The sequence below is a fragment of the Symphalangus syndactylus genome, chromosome 14, assembly GCF_028878055.3.
Source record: "Symphalangus syndactylus isolate Jambi chromosome 14, NHGRI_mSymSyn1-v2.1_pri, whole genome shotgun sequence".
Lineage (NCBI taxonomy): Eukaryota > Metazoa > Chordata > Mammalia > Primates > Hylobatidae > Symphalangus > Symphalangus syndactylus.
The window spans coordinates 74,288,706-74,309,210 of NC_072436.2; the positions used below are offsets into that span (position 1 = coordinate 74,288,706).

At 41.0% G+C, this 20,505-nt stretch overlaps 1 long non-coding RNA gene across 1 annotated transcript in view; it reads right to left on the reverse strand.

Moving 5' to 3' along the window:
• LOC134732480 (uncharacterized) overlaps positions 1-20,505 on the reverse strand; it is a 73,921-nt gene that overhangs the window by 19,774 nt on the left and 33,642 nt on the right. Inside the window, exons 4-6 of the long non-coding RNA XR_010115700.1 lie at positions 14,493-14,636; positions 11,698-11,865; positions 10,796-10,897 (exon numbers count right to left, since the gene is read on the reverse strand). This is a non-coding gene — a long non-coding RNA (uncharacterized lncRNA). The remainder of the gene's footprint in view (positions 1-10,795; positions 10,898-11,697; positions 11,866-14,492; positions 14,637-20,505) is intronic.

Sequence of the window (20,505 nt, forward strand, 5' to 3'; positions counted from 1 at the left end):
AATGAAGGACAAAAAACATATAAGCATCTCAATAGATGCTGAAAAAGCATTTGATAAAATTCAATATTGCTTCTTGATAAAAAACTGTCAACAAATTAGGCATAGAAGGAAATCACTTCAACATAATTAAAACCATATATGACAATCTCACAGTTAACATTGTACTAAATGGGGAAAAGCTTAAAGCCTTTTCTCTAAGAAATGAAACAAGGTAATGATGCCCACTTTCACTACTTTTATCCAGTATTGTAATGGAAGTTCTATCCAGACCAATCAGACAAGAGAAAGAAATAAAAAGCATTCAAATTGGAAAAAAGGAAGTCAAATTTCCTCTATGCAGATGATATAATATTATATAGAGAAAAATCTAAAGACTCTACCAAAGAACTCTTAAACATACAAAAATCAATAGTTTTTTTATATACCAGAACGATCTAGTTGAAAAAGAAATCAAGAAGCCAATCCCATTTACAATAGCTACAAAAAATAAAATTCCTAGAAACAAATTTAACCAAGGAGGTGAAAAACCTACCTGCACAACAGAAACTAGAAAAAACTGATGAAAAAATTGAAAAAGACACAAGCAAATGGAAAAACATCCCATGCTCATGGGTTGGAAGAATTAATATTGCTAAAACGACCATAGTACCCAAAGCAACCTACAAATTTAATGCAATATCTACCAAAATACCAACGTAATTTTTCATATAAATAGAAAAAACAATTCTAAAATTCATATGGAACATATGAGAAAGAGCCAGAATAGCAAAAGCAATCCTGATCAAAAAGAACAAAGCTAGAGTCATTACACTACCTGACATCAAAATATACTACAAAGCTATGGTAACCAAACCAGCATGGTATTTGTTTAAAAACAAACACATATACCAATGGAACAGAATAGAGAACCACCTAGAAATAAATGCATGTATTTAAAGCCAACCAATTTTTGACAAAGGTGCCAAAAACATACATTGGGGAAAGAACACCCTCTTTAATAAATGTCCTGAGAAAAATGTATACCCATATGCAGAAGAATAAAACTAGACCCCTATCTCTCATCCTACATACAAATCAACTTAAAATGGATTAAAGATTTAAATGTAAGACCCAGAACTATAAAACTACTAGAAGAAAACATACGGGAAATATTCAGGATACTGGTATAGTCAATGATTTCATGATTAAGACTTCAAAAGCACAGATAACCATAATCCCAAAAGACAGATGGGATTATATTAAACTAAAAACTTCTTCACAAGAAGGGACGCAATGAATGGAGTGGAGAGAAAATTCATTGAATTGGAGAAAATATTTGCAAACTATACCTTTAAAAGGTACTAGTATCCAGAATATATAAGGAGCTCAAACAACTCAACAATAATAAAATAATCTCATTTAAAAGTAGGCTAAGGACATGAATAGACATTTCTCAAAAGATATACAAACAGGTATATGAAAAATATTCAGCATCACTAATCATCAGGGAAATGCAAATCGAAACCACAGTGAAATATCATTTTATCCCAATTAGAACGGCTACTATTAAAAACACAAAAAATAACAGATGCTGGTGAGGTACAGAGAAGAGGAAATTCTTATACTCTGTTGATGGGAATATAAATAAACTACTATGGAAAACAATATAGAGATTTCTCAAAAAACTGAAAACAGAACTACCATATGATCCAGCAATATCACTACAAGGTATTTATCCAAAGGAAAAAAAAATTGTGTATCAAAGAAATACCTGCACTCACATGTTTATTGTGGCACTATTCACAATAGCAAAGATATGGAATCAACGTACATGGCCACTGACAGAAGAATGGATAAAGAAAATGTGGTATATATACACAAAGGAATATTATTCAGCCATAAAATGAATAAAATTCTGTCATTTGCAGCAATGTAGGTGGAACTGGAGGTCATTATATTAAGTGAAATAAGCCAGGTGTAGAAAAATAAATATTGCATGTTCTCACTCACATGTGGGAGTTAAAATAGTTGATTTCATGGAGGAAGAGAGTAGAATGATGGTTACCAGAGGCTGGGAAGAAGGGGAGGGAAATGAATAGAGATTGTTTATTGGGTACCAATATACAGTTAGATAGAAAGACAAGTTCTAGTGTTTGACAGCACAGCAGGGTGACTATAGTTAACAGTAAAGTATTATTTATTTCAAAATAGCTAGAAGAGTAGAAATGCCCCCAACAAAAAGAAATGATAATTATTTGAGATGATGGACATCCTAAGTACCCTGATTTGATCATTTCACATTATATGCTTATATCAAAATATCACATGCACCCCAAATATGTACAATTATCATGTATCAATTAATTTTAAAAAGTCTCTTCTAATTAATTTCTAATAAAATTGGTACTCCAGGAAGATATGCTCTATTTAGCATAATATCATGTACACACCCTGCATGTGTGTATCCTTGAGCATATGTGCAGATTTGTTTTAAAATCATAAACAAGGTAGGATAAAATAGAAACTCCTCAACTTACCATTTAAAACCCAACTGTGATCTGGCGGCTACCTATCAACCCAGCTTCACTTCTATTACTGCCTTACTTGCATCCTATATCATAAGCATATCAAACTTCTTGTTAGTCTTTTCATCACCTGTCCCATTTCATACCTCTGTAACTTTGCACATACAGTTTCCTTTGCCTGAAATATCCCTCCTCATTGTCTATCAGGTAAAAACATATTTATCTGTCAAGTCTCAGGTCAAAGTATTCCTCCTTACGGAAATGTCCCTCATTATCCCAGGCAGACATAAGAATTCATTCTCCACTCCCACTGTTCTTTATACCAAGTCCATACTGTGTCGATTATTTCATTGTATTTTAATAACCATCATTTGTTTATAAAATGTATTTTTTGTCATTATTACTCATCGTTGTCACCTAGCATAGCACATATTGATTAATGTATAAATATTTGTTGAATGAGACATTTTGGGTCTAGTAATTTAAAGACACAGGAAAACACCCCCTAAACACTCAATTTCTAAGATTATATTTGATATTTTCCCAGAAGGACAAGGACCTGCTTGACAGAACTTTACACAGAATGGATGTGAAAATTCTCATACCCACCTTACAAAACCCCCTGAAGTTCCCAAGGCTCTGTGACTGCTTAGCCTCACTGACCTTTGTTTTCTCTGGACTGTGAACATACAAACCTTCAAAAGCCCAATTTCCCATTGAGAAAAACCGGGCAGTTATGGGGTAAGAGAATAAATCTTTAAAAGCTGAATCTTTACCTACTGATAACATAAAACTCTCTTTTGTAGGTTGGGGAAAAATTTGGACAGATGGCTATTTCAAAGGTTGCATAAATCCAACAATAATAACTCTTGCTCATCTGCCATGTGATCTGTCTTTTGTACTCTGCTGAAAGACATCAGATGATGAAGTGGACCCTGGCAAGGGCAGCCTGAGGAAGGGCAGACCTTTAAGCTTGGGAAAAGTAATGAAGATGCAGTAAACCTGAGACATACTAAAAGAATATGTAAATATGTAAATGTGTGTGTCTAAGTAGGTATACTTTCTTTTTCAGTTTTTGTGTTCTTTGATGGCATTGTTTTTGGAATAAGACAAACCTAGGTTTGAACCATGACTCCACCATATATTTGCCCTCTTAAACATAAGCAAGTTAGAGCTAATCTTTTTAAGCTTTCATTTTCTCAACTCTAAAAATACCTCTTTTTCATCACTAATATAAGTACACACACACACACACACCCTACATTTATATTTAAATTAATTAGAAACATACATATAATTTCTTCCTTTGTCGTGATCATATATATTGGTCTAGACAGTCAGTGTCTCAAAAATACAGTAAGCCTGAGATAAATAATTTGACACTCCCTAGAATAATTTAGCACATTACTTATTTACTTACTAGGGACTGCAATGGGGAATGAGGCTAGAATCCACCTTTTGGCCTCTCTATCTTCCCACCCCAAGAGGCAACTGAGATACACGAGCAGAGTTCTAGCACCACACTTTGGAAAACACTGAGCTAAGCCAACGCCCTTTATTTCTGAGAAAACAGACTCAAACAAGTAGAGTATGTTGCTCAATGTCACATATAACCAGAACTAAGACCTCCGACTTCTGATTTCCATAGCAATGCCAATTCCACAGCAGACCAGAAAATCTGGTAGCAGGAGAATCTCCTGATGGGCTGAACACCTCCTATTTATTTCATAGATCCACTCTCCACTCCATTTCATCCTGTGTTGTCTCAAGAAGGGGGAGAGGAGGGTTGACCTTAAAGGACAGCAACAAAAGCCTCCCTTATCTTCCAGCTTCCAGCTGGGTTCTGTCATGAGGAGGACCAGTAGCAGATGGAGGGGGGAGATGAAAATGTGGTTGGGATATAGCTTCCCTGGCTGCCTTCATATGAAATTACCCAGGGTTGGTTGCATCCTTAGACTTAAGGTCATATAGCTCCTGTCAGGTGACTCTCCCTGGGGGGGGCTACCCCTTTCTCTGGATTCTGATGACTATTTCCACCCTTTCCTTTTCTAAACTAGGAGTGATAATAGCTCCCTACTGCTCCTAGACTGAAAGTACTGCACTATTCCTTCTGGGTTTCCTGTACTCTGCTGGCATCTTTGTAAAGAGTCCCTTTATTAAACTTTCTTCAGCTTACCCAATTTGAATCTGCCATTCATTTCCTGTTGGGACCATAACTGCAGAGCTTTTAAGAAGTATAAATGCCTGGGGGCTTTCAAAAGCTGCCCAGATGATTCTAGTTTATAGTTGGAGTTGAAAACCTCTATACTAAACCATGATGATAATTTTTGTTAGTAAGTCACTAGTGTACACACACATACACACACACACATTCACACTCACTGTTAGAATGGTAGAGCCTTCAAATGTGAGGAAATATCATGAGCTATGTTGGCTGAATTCTTGTGATCTATGGTTTTTGCAAACTACCATTCAGGCTGACATATAGATTGCTAAATGTGCAAACTCTTAGAATCAAGCAGCCTTGTAAACGCATTCAAAATATTTACTTTCATGCTGTTTCTTTCTTCTTCTAACACCCAAATGTCAATTTTAATGGAAGCCACATCTCCATGTATTGATTGGTTCATCTTGATTTTTTTAAGGTTCAGTTTGGCTGCCCAGGAAGCTTTTCTAGCATTTGAAACATTTATAAAAATTGTCTATTTGAGAGGGGCAGAAAGGGAGACAAGGTAGGTGGAGGCAATGAAAAAATATCCCATCTTGTCTAAAGTAAAACATAGTTTGTTGCCAAGATTTCGTTAATTCAATAAACAAAAATACAAGTGAGGTCCAACTTCAACAAGCTCGAGTTTCCCTCCTAGCTGTGAAACCACAGCACCCCAACGGCTTCTAAATATGTCAACACATCCCTTCCCATCCCAAACTCACCAGTGTGGAGAACATGATTTATGAGGTTGTCTGACCATCCTTGAAAGAGGTTTTAAATGTTTTACTCTTATAATAAGTGTAGTTCCTTCATTCAGTGGCAAATGATTGTGGGTTCTTAGAGAAAAGGGGTAATTTCTGGAAGAAGAAAAAAAAAGCCTAAACTTGGAAGAGATCTGCAAATAGCTCTGTGGCACCTTATGGTGTGTGAGCTAATTACTGGCCCTAAGTTGCCTAGTAAACGGTCTTTGTTTGGGAAGGTTAAGTTTCATCTCGGTTCCAAAAACTCAGAGCCAGACAGTGAAGGGGAAAAAATGATGGTGTCTGTGGCGAGGCTGGCAGTGCTGCCTGCCGGCTGGTTATTTGAAAAGGTTTTAGAAGATGTGTTATGAGGCATGGTAATGTGTGTCATTTGTCATGACTTAAGTCAAAGGATTTAGCAGGTTGAGTCTGTGGACTTGAAGTTGGAAATGGAAATTATCAGTTAATGCGTGAGCTTGACTTTCATACTATCAAAGACTACTTTTTGGACTGCAGAATATAACCAAGTAGAAGAGGGGAAATTTGGCTCACCCAACTTTAAATTTATTTTTATAAAGAAAAGTGAGTTTCAGTTGTAGAAAAAGTTCCTCGGTTTAGAAATTGTTAATGAAGAATGTGAAATGTTCTAAAATATGTCAAAAAGGAGGCATCTCTTGTTCTGAGACAGAAGTAACCCTTAAAAAAATGGAATGTGCAGTGTCTTTCCCCTGAAGTACTCTTTCTGTTCTGGTTTCTTTAAAATTTGTGTTCAAGGGCAATTGAGTGTAAACCTAACTCTCTCAAACTAGTGTAAGCTAAAAAAGCAGCATTTCTTATAAGGACAGATAGGTATCTCATGGAACTCAACAGGCTAAAGTGAGTTCAGACTTAGGAGAGACCAGAACCAGAAGCCAGAAAACCATGAAAAATCAAAGCACCTGCTCTATCTCCTGATTTGCCATTTCACTCAATTCTGTTTTCTCATCTTGTCCTGAAGACTGTCTTTCCCTCCTTATTCAGGTCCAAGCCTGAAGTTGATCATTCTACAGTGTCTTCAATTCCCAGATCTACAGCTCTTTAATTCATGTGACCAGCCAAGGTCACAAATTAGCCAACCCTCAGATAGTGCATGCCACAGTTCAGACTCTACTCTAAGCAGTTTACATGTTGTATTAACTTATTTAATCCTCTCATCTAAACTATAATGTTTATCCCCATTTTACAGATAAAATTGAGGCAGAGAAGCTAAGTGACACATCTAAATTCCCATAGCAAATGAGTAGTAGATTTGGACGTCAAACCCAGGCAGCCTGGCTCAAGAGTCTGTGCTCTTAACCATTGCTAGTCTGCTTGCTCAGTCCGGATGCCACACCCCAGAAGAGAGAATAGAGTTGACTTATATCCGCTTGAATAATACCTCTTGGATTGAGTGGCTATCCCACTCCAATCAGCCCTTCCCTGGGTGGTGATGGGACCCCAACAGGGCCACATGGCACCACATGAATTTTAGGACCCATTATGGTGGGGAGAAATCAGTTTTCAGGGATTGGGGAATGGAGATTGGACGGGTACTAACAATGTCTTCCACATTTCACTATGAAAATGCTTATGCTTTCTGAGCCAAGTCATGGGATAGTGCGGCAATATAGAATTAAAGGTCGTTAAAATTTCTGAAACAAAGAGGATTTTCCTGGACACGATTATTTTCACTGAGGCAATTCCGTATGTGAGTGGTTGTTTCACTTCTCTCTAGAATTCCCTAGAGATGAGGATTTTAAGTTCCCCACATAGCGCCTCTGCCAGGTTCTTGCAGTCTGGGAGTTCTTCTCCCAGTCCAACCTAAATCTCTCTAATGGCAGCTGAAATTGATTTCTTTGTCTTGCTTTCAGGGTAAACTCTACCAAAAAAGAAACATGAGGATATTCTGAAGTAATTCTGTTCTTTGGCCGAGTGTCACACTGACTTAATTAGAAAATTTTATCAACAGATTAATAACAAAGGCATTATAAAGTTCCTGGAATTATGTGTCTGGAAAGAGTTATATATATATATACATACATATATATGTATATATATCCCATATATATATATGAGTACATGAGTAAGAAAAGTATTCCAAATCTGAGAAAATGTTGGCTTCACAGCAGAAATGATGAGGAAGATAAAACTGTGAACTAAGAAATAGGCATTTTTTGGATACATATTTCTGACCCTCACCCCATAAATGCCCTAATGCATGAGACGTTGGTCTACATGGAAATTTTGATGATTTAACACTTTCCTAATACAAAATTCCATTGAATGTATATAATATTCTACCATGGCAAAAGACCAAAGTAAAATGAAAAATCAAACAAGATATGCTCGTTCTGTTCTAAATTACCCAAAGACAGTTTCAGCTCACTCTCTCCTTCCCAGAATTGCCTAGTTTTTGCTGCTAATATAATAGTTATCTCAGCTTTTGTAGACCTCAAATATTTTAAGCAGTTCTCATCTCCCTGACTACTTTACGCTTCTTTCCGTGTTAGAATAATTTTTTTTTTTTTTTTTTTTTTTTTTTTTTTGAGACGGAGTCTAGCTGTCTCCCAGGCTGGAGTGCAGTGGCGCTATCTCAACTCACTGCAAGCTCCGCCTCCCAGGTTCACACCATTCTCCTGCCTCAGCTTCCTGAGTAGCTAGGACTACAGGCACCCGCCACCATGCCCGGCTAATTTTTTGCATTTTTAGTGGAGACGGGGTTTCACCGTGTTAGCCAGGAGGGTCTCGATCTCCTGACCTCGTGATCCATCCGCCTCAGCCTCCAAGCAAGAACTCTGAAGCACTTCTCAAGGCTGGTTCCTCTACCTCAGGGGTGTCCAGTCTTTTGCCTTCCCTGGGCCACACTGGAAGAACTGTCTTGGGCCACACACAGAATACACTAACACTAATAATAGTGAAGAGCTTAAAAAAAAAATCTCATAAGGTCCTAAGAAAGTTTCCGAATTTGTGTTGGGCCACATTTGAAGCCATCCTGGGCCGCATGTGGCTGCAGGTTGGACAAGCCTGCTCTCCCTCTACAGAGGCAGTTCTCATCTACTGCAGCCAAATGATTAGCTGATGGGTTAGCCCTGCTTCCACCTCCGACACACACACACACACACACGCATGCATGCACATACACAAATACACTTCCTGTGTCTATTTCTTCCCATTTTCCTTGCAATATTGGTTTGGGCCTATTCTACTCCAGGGTCAACCTGTAACAATAAGCAGCCTCTTAGTCATTCTAGGCCTTGTTTTTCCTCCCAGAAGAGAGCAGTGGCCGTCAGCTTCCAGAGGTAGCATTTCTGTCTTATCGCTTCATCATCGCCTCTCATTACCTTGTAGAACCAATAGAAGTTGCAACTCAGTGACCTCTCAAAGGTCTCTGCTTTAACTAGAAAACTTCAGTTCATACCGTACCTCCGCCTGTGATTTCACTCCAACTCTATGGAGCAACCTGCTTTCTGTTTCTGTTACTGTTGAGAATCCCATCTGGTAAGCAATACTTGCCAGAGACATCAAATGCATGAATTATGAATGAAGCCCCTGTTCTACTGGCGTGAGAAACAACTTCAACCAGGGATAATCCCACAAAATGCAAAGTACGGATTCCAGGTCCATTCCACTCCACACCTCATGGAATTAGAACCTATTTCATAGGCACCACACCCTTGATCAAATGCTCTAGAGACCAAGCAAGAAGGCTTTAACAGTCAAGATGGCTTCAGAGGGACGCACTGGGAATATCTGATCTATTAATTCAACAGATACTTACTAAGCTTATGGACCAGCCACTGAGCTACTACTTCAGGTTCTTGTGTTCTTTCAGCTCCTTGGAGGTATTTGCTGAAGATCTTGGTGGGAGTTGGGGACTGAGAATTTCAAGGGTAGTGGGTGGGGGGCTACGGCCAATCCCTGGTAGAGCAGCCTCAGTGGCCCGATCATGCTCTCCTGCACGTAGATGCCCCCACTGTTATATGACACCAGTGGTTTCCTTTGGATATCTCTTTCATTAACCCCTTTACCTCTAGCTTCTTTGTTTGCCAATGTCCCTATCTCAACACCTCTTTCTTCTGCTCTTCTGCCTCTCACTAATTCTCAGGGTTCTCCCTGCCCTCAATACCTTCCACTCACAAGAAAAGCTAATTGAGCCAACCAATCCAGACCTCTCCCCTTCCAGGAATTTTTTTTTTTTTTTCACAAAGCACAATGCTTCAAGGCGGCAACATTTAGCTCATATGAATGAATTGCTATTAACTGAATTTCAAGTATTTTTGCCTTGGTTGAGAATGGAAGGGCTGCTCTACAAGGGGATTTTTGGCTGATGGAAGCTCTCCTGAGGTAGTTCAAGGCAACTTAAAGAGACAGCAACCTTTCTCCCTACTTCTAGGGTCAGCTCTGAAGAAAAGTTTCAGTGTACTCTAACAAAGAAGGAGCAGAGGCTTAAATAACCTGTGTTGTCTACAAAGTTGACTCTTTAGATTTGTTTTAAACTTTAATCTGTCTCCAGCCTAAAGTTCTCTGCCAATGATAGAGAAGTACTTTTCTTTAAGACTTAGTGGCCTTAGTGTGACCACATTGGCCTTGACTTTCAAGTCACCAGACACAGCGGTCTAATATAAGAGGGGTTGGCTGCACAGCTGGTGCCACTCTGTGTGTGTGGATGGTGGCTTTGTAAAAGACACCCTCTCTAGGAATGTGGGGAAGGGCTACACCAATCATTCAGGCCAGCTGCGTGGTGTGGTGGGTGCAGCATACAGGATGGGGAATCACAAGTCCTGGGTTTCCCTCTCTGCTCTATTCCTTCTGGGGCTGACCTTTCCAAGGCATTTCCCTTTTCTGTGTCTCAGGTTGCTCATCAGGGGTTGGAGGATCCCAAACTCTTAAGTTTTCCTGCAAGCTCCTAGATCCTGGGATTCCTTGGACTTTCCTCTTAATCCAGTCTTTATGACTCTGGTTTCACCAGAAACTCTCTGCGAGGAACAAGGCCCAGCTGTGGGCCTCGTTCAAGTGAGAAACCTCAAGTCAAATCTAGGGCACAGGGCACAGGGATGGACCATGCACAGAATGCCTGAAGCTCATGATTTTCAAGTTTTTAGAGGCCTGGCAGGTGACACGTAATGTGTGATGTGGCTAAGTCTAGGACAATAGGAAATGATGAGGCTCACTGTAAACTGCAGAGGGCACTTCCCACCTAAAGGCCCTCCAATTCTTATCTTTTAAACACAGTGCCTGTCACACAGAATGAACCTGTGGGCTGGATTGCACTCACAGGCAGCAAGTTTGAGACCCAATATGATCTCCAGAATTACAGTAAATACCTTTTCTGAAGCAGCCAACTTGTCTGTCACTGACCTAGAAAATTTTCTTTCAGGAGCTTTAGGTCAGTGAGTTCCATTTCAATCAGATGTTTTCTATGGCATCTAAAAGCAGAGAGACAAACAGGATAGAATTCATAGGAAGGAGCTTAAAAACTTACAGCTTATCTGAATCACTTCTAGGTCCAGCATTAATTTCAAAGTTTCTTGTGCTGCTAAATTGAAAACCTTGTCTGCAGCCAAAATGATCTCCAACTGCCTTCCAAACAATGTAGTCTCTGGGAGCTGGGGAGAGTCTCATAGGACTGTGGCTTTTCAGATGAGAGAATAGTAAGCAAGAAAGGAGACTTCTTGCTAAGCCCCATTAATGTTTTAATAGAGCTTAAAGCAATAGCCCTCTTTGAAAATACTTTATTCACAATTGACCAATTGTCATTAGATATAGTTACACTCCATGGCATCTTACTAGAAGGAGCTTTTTTGAACCACCTCCTCATGCATTCATAGTAAATTCCTAACAGATGATGTCATAACAGGCCGTTACAATCCATAACGTGTAGATACCATTAAAGCAATGTGTGTGACTTTTTGATACTGAAACGTCTAACTTTATTGTGAAGTTTGCTATAAAATCTGCTATGATGTATTTAACAATATTAAAGCGTTTATTCTTTAATATTGGAGTCATACTGCCCCTGTGAAGTCTGTTACTGCTGCCACGAATGAAGATTGCCAAATCTATCAGTTCAACTTTTAAACGCTTCCTTAAAAGATTTTTTTTCCTTCTTCTTTCCTCTTCTTGCTTTTTTTTTTTTTTTTTTTTGCTATGAAAAAGCAGATGTTCTAAAGCTATAAGTAACTGAAAACCAGCAATATATGCTCAAAGGCTGAAACCTAATACTTACAATAAGCTGATCCAATGAGAAATGTCTCCATGGTGACCCTGGTCTGGTCGTGAAGTAGGAACCCGTGTGGTTGTCAGTCTTCGCTGAGAAGGTCGCCACTCATCAGGACACAGTGCATTAGGGATTCTCAATTAGAAACGTTCCTTACGTCAGCAACTCTCCACTTACCTGATAAAAAGGCAAAATAAATATAAAATCTAACTTTACTGCATCACATTCCATTGGCTTTACAATTGTCACATATGGCAGTTACTCTGCAATTTATGTGGATTCTGTGATGTATGTGAATTCTATGATTTCTGTAAGGAGATTTGAGTTTTGAGGTGGTGGCCCTACTTTTAATCTCTATTACTATAGCAAACATTAAATTTCCTAATAAATCCTCCAGATAGGAATTGCTGTCATAAATATGTATTTCTAAGACCTAATAAAATCTATAGATCTTAATATGCAGACCAATGCCAAAAATGAGAGGAAAGCTGATCTTCCCTAGAAGAAGCCATAAAATTCAAACAATGGAAGGGATTTGACTAAGTATGGCACCAAGTTGCTAACCTTGGACTTCTAGGGAATGTGTGTATGTTGGGAAGAAATTCAAACTTCTCGCAAGACCTTTGAGTCCAAACATGTCTGTATATTCTATCAGTTACACATGAATTTACTATAACCAGATCCTCTTTTAAACTACAGACATTCCTTAGAAGGGTTAAGCCTATGGATTATTCATTTTTTGCACGTTTTTCTTTGCTTTAGTAATTTTTAGAAGAGTCTCTTCAATTCAACTACCAAATAATTTAATGAGCACCTATTAGGTGTAAAATAGAGGACTACGTTCACTTGGAAGTTATAAAAACAGATGCTGTCCTTTTCCCCTTGACAGCTCCTCAGAGAGAGGTTGAAGGGTCTCAGTAAGAGGTTTCAAGTACTTCTGGTAACGGGCTCCATCCTGCTCCTCCTCGCCCTCCAGAACCCTCTGGATCTTTCCTGCTGTTCCTGTGTCCTGTACCCATGGAGACATTTTATGCTCATATTCTTTCCGAAGTCTTCTTTTCCATCTGGACTCTCTCAATCTCATGGCTCTACACGCCACAGCCACAGTCCAGCACTCTCTACTCTCCCTATTCTAGAACCTCACCTGGACCAGTGCTGTGGGCTTCCATTTGCCAAGAGGAACATTCAGATGGCAAAGCCTCTATTTCTCTAGCTCCAGAACTGCACAACCCATCGGTTGTCATTAAAAGCACCTACTCATTTCCCACAATAGTAAATCTGTGGGGTACTGTGGTTTTTTTCCCCCTCCTCATTCATTGATCACCCCAGCACTCGCCTCCTGAAAAGCGGTGAGTTAACTGACCAGGAGTTTGGAAGAAGAAATGGTCATGCTTGGTTCAGGCTCCTCTTCTTCCTTTTCTCTTCACACACCTGCCCACAGATATAGGTTTCTGTCTGTTTGTGGGTCATGGAGAAAAGGCCTAACCCTGGGAGTGAGGCTGCTGATTTCGTGGGGGACATCGGATTCACAGCAGCAGAGTGTTAGCAAGCCCATCTGGCCCCCACATCTAAGCCATGTTCTTTAATCCAGTTCTAATAAGAAAAAAGCTGTTAGTCAGATCTTTACTTGTCCAACTTCTGTGCCTACTACCTCTTATCTCATTCTGAATTCTGGCAAGGAAGAAGACTGTTATTCTTTGGGTCCCCTAAAACACAAGCACTTCGACACTCTATGCTCTAGGTGGTACCTACTCCATCCCTCCCCACCATGCTCCAGGTCTGCCTCCTGTAGCATTTACTTGGAGGCACTTTCCCTAAAAACAGGTGCAGAGTTATTCCACAGGCCTGGAATAACTCTGGGCGGTGCCCTGCCATCCAACCCAGTTTTGTACAAGAGAAATGTTTCTTTTTGGACACAAGTAGGCAAAGAGTGATCTCATTAAATCCATACCAATTTAATGTTAGAAAAGTAACACCACATTTCCTCTTTCAGAAGTATTTGCATTGATTTTCATAGAGGATGGATGACATAAGGAGTTAAATAACCCAAAGTGATGAGTAGTAATGGGGAAATTTCAGGCATACCTGATGCAGATATTTGGGGACAAATCCAATTACTCTTTACTGGAGATGGAGGGCCCAGGCAGGAAACATAAATGGTTGAAGCTTCTGAGCCTAAGAAAACCACTACCTCAAGTATGATCACTGGCAACTGGTATTTGGTGTCAGCATTAAGAAGTAACACAGAGTGGAAGGGACTCAGCCAAACTTAACATTTGTGGACAGCAAATAGCTTAGGTCCGTTTGCAACAAGAGGAGGAAGCAATTAAAAAGACACAGCCCCTACCTAGTGCCAGTGAATAGATCTTTTGTATTTTCAAGAGAAGTAACAGAAATGTGGATTTTTATGCAAAAATCCATTCCCCCTTCCATGTTAGCCACTAACTCATTAAGAAAACAAGATCAGGCCAGGCACGGTGGCGCATGACTGTAATCCCAACATTTTGGGAGGCTGAGGCAGGTGGATCACCTGAGGTCAGGAGTTCAAGACCAGCCTGGCCAACATGGTGAAAACCTGTCTCTACTAAAAATACAAAAATTATCCAGGCGTGTTGGTGCACTCCTGTAGACCCAGCTACTCAGGAGGCTGAGGCAGAAAAATCACTTGAACCCGGGAGGCAGAGGTTGCAGTGAACCGATATCGCATCACTGCACTCCAGCCTGGAGGACAGAGCAAGACTCCGTCTCAAAAAGAAAAAAAAGAAAAAGAAAACAAGATCAAACAACAACAACAACAAAAAAACCTTGTGTGGGTGATTGTTTGCAAGACGTCCGAGATTGTCCTCAAGCCCATGTGGTGGTATATGGTTTGCCTGCTGTAGCCATCACTGAGTCTTTCCTCTTCTCCTCCTTCCCTTCCACATATTAGTTGAAATCACCATGAAAACCTTCAAGGAGATAAGCATAGACTCATTTTCAATAAAATGAATTCTGGCTAGCCTGAGAAAGCATTGCTTCTCAGCCATGAACAGCTGTTACTATCACCTTTAATGTGCAATATAACTTAGTGACTTCTGATATCACTACTTTAAAAAGCTGAACTATACCAGAGGAAAAAAAATGATAAAATTATTATCAAATTCAGACTTTTTCAAAACACACAATTTTCCGCCATAGACTGTAACATCTTTAGAGTTTAAAACATCTGAAAAAAATTAGCGAGGGTGAATCCATCATTCAAGTTACAGCCTTCATCAGCATTCGGGGTGTCTCTCTGTTCTCCTGCCCAGATTTTCACCTTGAAACTTAGCAGCTTTATCCTTCTTATAGCAACTCACTCCTCCAAGCTAGAATGGGTTCAATAACTTGGTCCAGCTGAATCTTTTGATTGTTGATCCTACATTGATCTTACGTCTCAAACAAACTGTAAAAGAAAAGGTGAATTTCCCACTCCATTGGGTACCTGATGACAAGGTGCTTGGCCCTACAGGTTTTATTTACAGATCCACAAGGAAATGCTGTCTGTCTGAAATGTGCTAAAAAAAAAAAAAAAAAAAAAAAAAAAAAAAAAAAAAAAAAAACCAGTCCACATGTGTGTAACTGGAAGCTGATGATGCTTTTCTGGGACATCAGCAAGGCCCCGGGGCTGTTTGCATGAGAAACTAGCCTGCCCCAGGGTGCAGGAGAGGTCTCCGCTGCAGAATGGATGATGGAGGTTGACAAAAACAAAATCGGAGGCCAGTGATGACTTGTTGCCACTTCCTCCTCAAAATCCCCACCAGAGAGAACTTTGTAGGGACTGGATCATTACATACGTTAAATTTATGGAGACAAAACAGGTGGTTTGGGAGTAAAAATCAAATTACTGCAGATCAGGGCTAGGGAGGGGGTCACATAGAATTTATTGACAGACTTGAGCTGGTTCCTTTCCCCCATCCTCTCCAGAAGTGGTGAGTTTTTAGCAACCACCTGCTGCTGTTTGGGTGTGTGGTTCTCTGCCCTCAGAACCACTGGCTAGTTAACACAATTCAGCCTTGAGAAGTGCTGCCCTGCTTTAAAATGCTCAGTTCCTCAGATGCATTTGTGTGTGTCAGAAATTGGTTTCCAGATACAGAAGCCTCCAAACTCGGTAAGCTAGTGTGGATTCCTTCTGGTCCTACTCTTCTCAGCGTTCCTTACAGACATGAAGGAAGTTTGGCTTATAGTTCAGTTGCATAGGGACAGATAAACCTCTGGCTATCAACAAACCCAGGACGACATATGGTGGGAAAAGGGAGGGAGTTAAGTAATTTTCAATTTAGTTTAACAAAAAATTATTCAGAGATCCCCATCTTGAGGGAGTTGATAGCTCAAAAAGACAATGCATCATCATATACTGAATTTGGTGGTTAATTAGAGTGAACAAACAGCCAGCCTCGTTTGCCTGGAACTGTCCTGGTTTACACCTTTTACCCCAGTATACTTATTACTGAAAAAGAAAAAAAAAAAAAAGTCCCTGTTTGAACACTTAAAGACGTATTCACCAGATTGAGGAGAAAAGAAGAGAGAAGACTCCTCAATTTTTTTCTTGGCTATGATTGTCTTCCCTAGCAAGGCACAATAGCAATATTGTTGATGGCTCCAAGAAGGTTCTTCAATGCCCTTTAGACATGGTTTTGGTATTCCTGCCATTCCTGGCCCCTAACAGCACAGAACAGTATTGCTCCACAGGTGTAAATATTCTGTTTTTCCTGCAGACATCCAATTAGTGTCAAATTTAATAAATAAAAACACAGGATGCTCAGTTAAACTTAAATTTCAGATAGACAACAAATAATATTTTTAGTATAAGAGGTTCAATTCACAGACCAGACTCAACCAGTGTTTTAGCGGCTGTGATCTGTGGGCACCTCGTCCTGCTCGTGAGTTGCCCTCTGGCAGGCATTGCTTCCCCAAACCAGCTGATGGGGCCTGGATGTCAGAGGGGCCCTAGGGGAGCCCCGACCATCTCTACCCTCTTTCTCCCAGAGTCAAAACATTTTCTTTTGCCCAGTGGAAGATGAAAGGTTGCACAGGGAGGCCTACTCCTAGATGACGGTGACATGAGACAATGATTTTCTGGGAAGAAGAAATACAACACTTTGGAGAAGTGAGCAACTTCTTGGAGGGTTCAGTTCTTTGCCTGGAACTCTTTGCCCTTGTGATTCTTCCATCCAGCACTAAAGAAGGGGAATGAAGAAACCCTGAGAGGATGGGCTGGAGCCATAGTCATTCTTCCCAGTGGGGTTTGGAGAGCAGCATAAGCAGCTTCCAATCTGCATCCTCCCATGCCCCCAGACACTGTGGTCTGAGTGGTCTGTATGTTAAAGCCCACTAATGTCAGCCTTAAATTGTGCCGGCTTCCACCTGTGGCCAAGATTCCAGGGGACAGGCGAACGCATATGGAAACATACACATACACACACACATACACACTTGTTTGTAAGACACATTTCATACCTTCAGTAAAATGTAAGTGGCGGACACATGAAGGAAAGAAAGAAAAAAGAAAGAACAAAGGAAGGAAGAAAGGAAGGAAGGAGGGAAGAAAGGAAGGGAGGGAGGGAAGAAAGGCAGGCAGGTGGGCAGCATTGTGGATGATACCCAATGTAGCTTCAATTCAGCGATTTTTTAACTCCAGCCTTCTCTGATTTATTAATGTTTTTGATCTACTTAAGTGTCTTTCTCTGAAACTGAATTCTGACAGGAAAAAGTATTTTAATGAGATGAATATTCAGAGTTTAGAAAGGTGAGTTTAGAACTGAGAAGGCCGGGATTGTTACTTGTCCTGGGCTTCTGACCGCAGAGGGATTTTCAGTTCTTTGTCTTCTCAAGCACAGGAGGAAGGGTCCAGAGAAGGGCCTGGACAGCAAGTGTGCTCAGGCTAGAGGTCAGGTCACTGTTTGCAAACTGCAGGAGGCCACCTATTTGGGGATTTCTCATCTAGTTACACTGCAGGGAGATAGGACAAAGCGTGACTTTCTGGGACTCAGAAATGGATGTGCCAACCAGGCAAATTAAAGCTGGTGGTGGGGTTGGGGGGACGCGTGTACTTCCGGAAGCAGTCGGGTAACACCCAGAGGGGCTGTGTTGAAATTGACCCACATCCACCCAACCGCAGAAAGGACCACCTCTCACCCTTTCCCAAGGGAAAGCACTCAGGAAAGGGACAGAGAGCGTGGAAAGAGTGAGAGCTAGGGAAGCACTAGGTGAGTTGCCTTCAGGTCTGGCTGTAAACTGAGAGCGAATCTGAGACCCCGCACACTTGGACACATACCTCATGTTCCAAAGTGCAAGGGGATGTCCTAGAATTGGGGGTTTGGCCCCCATGTCATGCATTTTTAATCTTTTTACCATAACGATTTGTTAAATATTTTGCGTGGTGAAGCTGGGTTATTACTGCTTTGTAAGACTTTTCAGCCAAGAAAGCCCACAAATCAGAGAAAATCCTGCCAAACCCAGTGCTGAAATTTCTGCTTCACGAAGTTCAGTTACCAGATCTAGAAACTGGAAATAGGACCTGCCCCAGGCAAAATTCTGAAGTAAACATAGTTTGCTTTTTAAGTCATGAGCCCAGCCTTTCTTTTCCCTGCTTTCCTGATCATTCTGACCCCTAAGAATCCCAGCCTCATGGCAGGCTCTCTGACACAGGTGTTTGAGGTCATCCAGGGTTTCCTCTTGGTTTTAAAATTGGGGTGTTGGATGTAAGCCTTATTTCTAACAGTAGAAGGACATTTTGCTCTATGGAGAAAGTGGTGGAAGAAACTCGGGGCCAAAAGGTCCACAGCCCCATGAGAAATCATGACTCAGAGTGAGTATCCATTCCAGCAACAGCTGGGAAGGTCCTGAGAACCCTGGCTGGAGGAAGACTTGTTTGAAGCTGGAACCTTCAGCTATAAATAGAGCACATCCTTTGCTTGATTCTTGAGTTTGGTCTCAGAGTGGTCTAGGAAACCTCTTTTCTTTTTTTTCTTTTTTTTTTTGCCAGATTTTCAGTGTCTGCCTCTGTAACTTGGAGCTGGTCATCATTAAGAGAGGAAGAGAGTTATCAGTGGGAAGTGTTCATTCTATTCTTTGCATCAACTCCAGAGCAGCACCATGTGATAAGCCAGACGAGGACTATGTGCACGTGCCCACAATAACGGGTGAGTTTCTCTAGAGCACCTGTGTCTCCTGCTTACAACTCCACAGTCTAAGGTTGCTTAAAGGAAAGTGACCCAGGGATGGGACTGTTCCCATAATGGTTGCATCCCATCAGAAGGACTGGAGGTGCACACACATCTGGCCCACCTCCTACTCTTGAGCTCCCTCCATTGGACCCTGTGCTGGCCAGGGACTTTGGCCAGAGTTCATGGCTGTAGAAAGCCAGGTCACAAACCCTTGGGCCTATGGGCCCACTCTGCACCACCAGACACTTTAATACTTCCAGCCATTTTCAGGGTCTAGCCCCTCCCAATCCATGACTCCAAGCTGGCTCTCAAATAGTACACGCTGCTAGCCTAGAATTGTTCTCCTTTTGGCACTGCTGTGGGGAGAGGTGTTGAAGGGAGGCCGGAGCAGATGGAAATGAGATTCCATTACTTTGTAAATGCCTAAATGGCATTTCTTTTTAATGCAACACGAGAGTTTTAGCATGCCTAAAAATTGTCCTATGCTAATTATGAGGCCCATTTTTGTTAAAGATGCATCCACCTCTCTTGTAGTTGGGGACCTTTTGGCTTTGAGGTTGGTTTCTGTGTGTGAATTCCATCCTGGGCACTGTTTAGGTCTGTTAGTAACCGGCTTAGCACTTGCCAATTTCCCTCCCTGGGTAATGACAGAGATGCTAACACAATAGCAAAGCTGTTAATCCCAAACATGTTACTAATAAGGCAAGCTGCCTTGCTAGAAGTTGCAGAGAAGAGGAGACGGATGTGGAAATGCTAATATGTGAACGAGAGCGCTCTCTCATACCCACGGATTTGCGGATAATGAGGAATGTCCTGCTTTTCTCAAAATGTCACTGCACTTAATCAACTCAGAGCTCCCTCACTAATCACATGCCAGCGACTGATGTTTGGTATTCGGGAGGCGGTGAAGGTGAACGGTAAATGTGGATGATTTTGCTCCGTGGGTGGCACTGGAAAGATTCTTGCTGGATTCAACTTCCTTCGTCATTTTTGACATGCTTCCCTATGTGCTTTATTGACTCTTTGGACACATAATAGACCCCATAGCTATTTATTTATGGAAAGAACATCAATAAATGTGTGAATGAAACCAAACCCACCTCAATCTGGGTTATCGTTTCAGAAAAGAGCAAAAGCAGGGAGACTAGATACTGTAAGATTTGGGCCAAATGTAGTTTGGTAAGCATGGCCTGGCCAAGTTCAAGAACTCTGAGGAGGTGGAGGAAAAGACAGAAATCATGGAAACTGATTCCTCCTTTCCCTAAGGAACAGGTGCAGACAGCTGTGGAGGAACCACACAAACAAATTCCAGCTTTGATTTGGAAATAGAAGTTGCACTGCAGACAACTGATTAAATCTTTAAGCAGTCTCAATTCCACCTGGCAATCTTGTTAGTAGTCCTGGACATGCTTGAAATTTGGTCATGCTCACCTGATAGGTTTGGTGATGACAGAGGGGTAGCCACTGACCAAACTGATACATCTTGCTTGACATGTAGGGTAGTTCTGAAAAGCCATAAGTAATTCTTCAACTTAGCCATAAACCAGAATGACTTCAGGAGCTTTAAAACAATATTGCGGCCTAATCTTCACCTCCGGAGATTCGGTTTCAACTAGTTTAGTGTGGGCTC